A 4794-nucleotide genomic window follows, 5' to 3' on the forward strand; every position below is an offset into this window, starting at 1 on the left:
AATCAGACTGATATAAGTAACCCCGTACAGCTGAGACACAAAGTCAATTAAGCACCTCAAAGAGTTCACCGACAGTGGCACCAGAGTATGGTATTTCCAAGTTAACTTTAACTTTTGGGGAAAATAACCATCAAAATAAAGATCATTTGGAATAGTAAAAATCAGCAGACGATGTGAGAGGTCAGGGGAACCATAGCAGATGATGTGAGAGGTCAGGGGAACCATTTGGAACTTTAAAAGTAAGGCATCCACGCTCCTTAAAAGCTGATCAGAAGTCGCCTGGGTTTGGACACTAAGAAGGTGTATGGGAAACACACACACACACAAACTGTGTGTTTTTCTCGCTTTACTCAGCAACAATTGACACAGAAGACTTCTGACTTCTGTGACCAAAAGTGTGGGGATTTCTCCCCACTAGCAAGCAAGTAGTTCTCCAGTGGACACCAGCGGGGTGTCTTCTAAATCAATTTAATTGCAACATTATTTACCTGGAGATAGTGTCAGATCCCAGAGGGCTAAGTCCAAAAACTGCCCCCAACTTCAGATGATATTCACAAACACAGGCCTCTGGAATTTCTGACCAACCAGCTATAACTTGGGGTTCCTACAGCCTCCTCCTTGGGTTCTGTCGATTTGCTGAGTGGGTCAAAGAACTCGGGGAAACATGTACTTAACGTTTACTGGATTATTATAAAAGAGTATTACAAAGGATGCAGATGAAGAAATGCATAGGGTTAGGTATGGGGAAGGGGCATGGAGCTTCCATGCCCTCTCTGGGCAAGCCACTCTTCAGAAACTTCCACATGTTCAGCTATCCAGAAGCTCTCTGAATCCTGTCATTGGCCACTGGAGATCAATTCAAACTTCAGCCCCTCTGCCCTCCCTGGTTGGGGGTGTGTGTGTGTGTAGAAAGTCCCAACCCTCTCATACTGCTTTGGTCTTTTCTGCGCCAGCCTCAGCCCCAATTCTGAACCTACCTAGGGACTGCCAGCCATCAGTCAACTCGTTAGCCTATGAAAAGACACCACACTTTCCAGATTCTAAGGATTTTAAGAGTTGAGCGCCAGGAGAGGACAGGAATGAAGACCAAATATATATATTTCACAATATCACAGAAGGCTTCTGTCCCAGTGGGCCTCACAAGAGAGACTGTCCCATGTAGGAAGGCCAGGCAGTGGCCCCAATAACGTAAACAAAGAAGGGTTGGGAAGCCCTTTCCCTGCCCACATGTCCCTCTTTCACTCATGCTTAGAGACTCATTATTTTGCGTTGTTTTCTTTCCTACCCATCTTTAAAAAATGTACATGTACCAAAAGGAAACAGTTTTTTAAGGAGCTTGCCATAGAGCCTGGTCCCAAAATTATTATTGTTATTACCAACATCTAATCATAACAGAACACATTCAATACCAAATGAGTGGCTAGCCCAACATTCTCCTATCTCTCCTTTGGTGACTGGGATTCTTCTCAACACTGGTCAGCCCTGTAGCTAATCAGTCCTTGACGCAAGAGTACAAGCCCAGGAAAACATGCCACCCACCCTCACCCCCCACCCTTTACTGACTTTGCAGGCAGAAAGGGCTGGGTTTGAGTCCAAGTTAATTACATATGATCTTGGAGATGTTGAGCAATTTTTAACCTCTGGGGTTCAGTTTCTCTATCAACAGGATTGCTGTCAGAACAGAATAATGCATACAAAAGGTCTCACCCACGCCAAAATATATCACAACTAGTCCAATTAAAGAGTTAAATCTTATGCCTAGATTTATGGCAACCAACGCACACAAGAACAACAAAACTAGCCTCTTCATTTATCTAGGTTTGACAGTTTTCTGCACCAGCACATATCACTCCCTCTCTATTTTCCCTGAAAGGAGAAAGCTACGTTGCCTTAAATGTAGTTCATCATGTTTGGTAAATCAGGAGTCAGATTCTTAAAATTACTCGCTTGGGTTGCCTGAAGCCATCTCTAAGTGGCAGGTGTGACCGACAGGCAAGGGTACCACTAGCTCTCTAGAGTGTGCCTTGTTCCATCTTTTAAAAGGCAATTCTAAAACTCAACTGTAGAAATTAATGGTGATATCTTGACTTGCATAAACGTGTAGCTGTGACAGAACAGCTTTCTATTCAATTTTAAGAGTTGGTAAAATAGGAAGTTGCAATTAACCTCGGCCCTTTTATAGTTAAAACCTCAATGACTAAACATTGGTTAGGTGGCATGGCAACCTGCCCCCTTCTCCATCTCTACCCTGCTTCAGATAATTCAAGATGTCTATTTTGAGTGATTCTTGTGAACATCTGATTCTAGATAAACAGAGGTGCTATTCTACATCCGTGATTTCCTGCTGACAGAGTTAGAAGGGGCAGTGTGAACCTCCTGATAGGTGAAGTCCTAGCAAGGCAGGGTTCCCCACCTTCTCTATAAACCCCGGTGATCTCTCTGAGCCCCCAGCTACTGACTTTTCTGTAAAGCTGAAAAACATTCACATGTCGATGAGACACTTTTGTGGAACTGCTCTGACTACTTGTGGGATATTTTTCTTAAAACTACTGCTGCTATTTCAAAGGAAGCCATAAACACATGCTGTATTTCTTAAAGTATCTTCTTAAACATAGTATAGAAGCTCTAGAGCTAAGCCTGGAAAATAACCATTTCTCTACATGTCAAGAACAAAATGAAGGTCTTGGCTGAAAGAAACTTTTATATTATCCCCATTGCTTTCTAATTTCCAGAGAAAAAAGCCTAATGTTCTACTCAAAACATTACTACAGTAAAATAGCATTTTCTCATAGGAAATAAAAAAGAAAAAGGAAAAGTAGTTTTACATGAAAATATCCTCAATACTTATTTTTAAAAAGTTGTGCCTACAATTTTACTGAATATCAAATTCATATTTTGGAAAGAAAGAACATAAGCAATACAGTTAACACTTTCTTTAGAGTAGTGACTGAGCCCCTCGGGCACTCTAAAAATGAGTTACAGTTGCAGAAGTAAATAGTTTCTAAAAGGAGCAAGAAAGGAGTGATGCATTGTGTGAGACCTGGTTCTCTGCTAAGCATGCAGTACTCCAGTGCCCGTCCACAGCAGTGCCTCCACCCAAGAGCTACTGACTGCTGAGGACAAGGGTTCAACATGCCACCTCCTTTTTTATTTTTTGGTAAAGAGGAATATCTGATGAAGAGGGAAATCAGATTAGATTCACTCCTCATCAAAACTTTCCAGAACAAAGCAGACTCACTGGTGACCATTTCAACTGGCCCCCATGTGGTTGAATTTTCCATTGCCTTTTAAAAATGCTTAATATTTTTGGTTCTGACATCAGCAGAAAAAGGCAAGTCCCTTTATCAACCTAGCAGTATAAATGGTCAGTTAAGCAAAGAGAGAATAAGAAACCAGAAGTCTTCTCTTTGATTTCACACACGGAGTCCTGAAAATGACATAAATAAATTCAAATGACCCTACACACAAGACAAAAGAATCTTGAGAGTTTTATTCTCTTAGAAGAAAAGTATCGTTTCACCCCAAGCCCATCTCTCACTTACTGTACCACTGAACCTAATTTACCATATACGCTTGCATTTTGGAATTTTTAAAAGTTAGTGTGCCTATTTTGAATGATTACTGATGATTATTATGCCCCAGGAAACCAATGATTTCATGGGAACTCTTCCAAGATGGGACTGTAGATGAGAGGCAGCCCCTCTATCAAGCTTTAGGTTTCTGTTTGTACACAAAAGGGCTTCTCTACAGACAGGCCACTTAACAGCTGTGGGCATAGTATCTTATGGGAAGGTTTCTTTGGGAATTTTCCACTCAAATAAAAGAGCCTCCTCCAGAAACATGACTGTGAGAGCTAGTGGGATGGGCTGTTCCCTTCCATGGAAAGAGTGGACTTTGCCTGCTAGAACCCCACGTGTTAACCCTGAAAGAGAGCTATTGGCCCAGAAACTCTAAAGACAGATGATGCCTGTACATCTACAATACAATACAGCTCCCATACAGAAAATGCCTGTGGAAGCTAATTTTGCTCTCCAAGAGGGGCAAGGAGCTACCACATCCACTGCTGGCCACCTGCCCTTTTCTCCAGATGTGTTGTTTAGCTTTTGCTTTGAGTTTAACAAGCCTGCTACTTTGAGAAAGAAATATTACTGTGACCATATCATATACAGCTGTGTCCTACATGGCACAGAGAAAATGACTGCATTTTGGATGTTTGAAATGGTATCACAGAGCAAACAGTCACTAACGTCAGTGGTTCTACAGTGTAAATGAACTTTGTGTACTATCTAATTTGGCATAGTGGGTTTTGTGCAATTATTGCATTTTGCAGTGTTTTTGCCAATTGCCAGCTAGCCCCATGTGGGGGAAACCTCCATTTTTTGATTTGTGCATAATACCCTTGTTGTGATAGCATCCATAAATTCCTACTATTTCTTAATAATAAAAAAAGCAAAAACAAAAACATAAACAGGATTACATACAAAACCCACAAATAACCTGAAGATAAGAACTTGAAACATCCCCATCTTCACCTGGCTTGATGTGTGTGTGTGTGTGTGTCTTCAAGCCTAATGGGTAGGTCAGAATAGCTCAGCTAAAGCTAACTCTTAAAAAAATTCTTTCTCTTTATATATCTCCATATATGGATTTCCATATCCATATCTCCTCTATAACCCATGCACCAGTGTTTCTCTATCTGGGGATCTTGTTACAATGCAGATCTGACTCAGTAGGTCTGGGGTGGAGCCACAGACTCTGATTTTTTTTTTTTTTTTTTGGCTGGCCAGTATGGGT

General features: G+C 41.3%; 1 protein-coding gene across 2 annotated transcripts in view; it reads right to left on the reverse strand.

Moving 5' to 3' along the window:
- RUNX1 (runt-related transcription factor 1) overlaps window positions 1-4794 on the reverse strand; it is a 254648-nt gene that overhangs the window by 41332 nt on the left and 208522 nt on the right. The gene's annotated exons all lie outside the window — the stretch shown is intronic.

This window comes from Galeopterus variegatus, unplaced genomic scaffold, assembly GCF_000696425.1.
Source record: "Galeopterus variegatus unplaced genomic scaffold, G_variegatus-3.0.2 Scaffold398, whole genome shotgun sequence".
Taxonomy (NCBI): domain Eukaryota; kingdom Metazoa; phylum Chordata; class Mammalia; order Dermoptera; family Cynocephalidae; genus Galeopterus; species Galeopterus variegatus.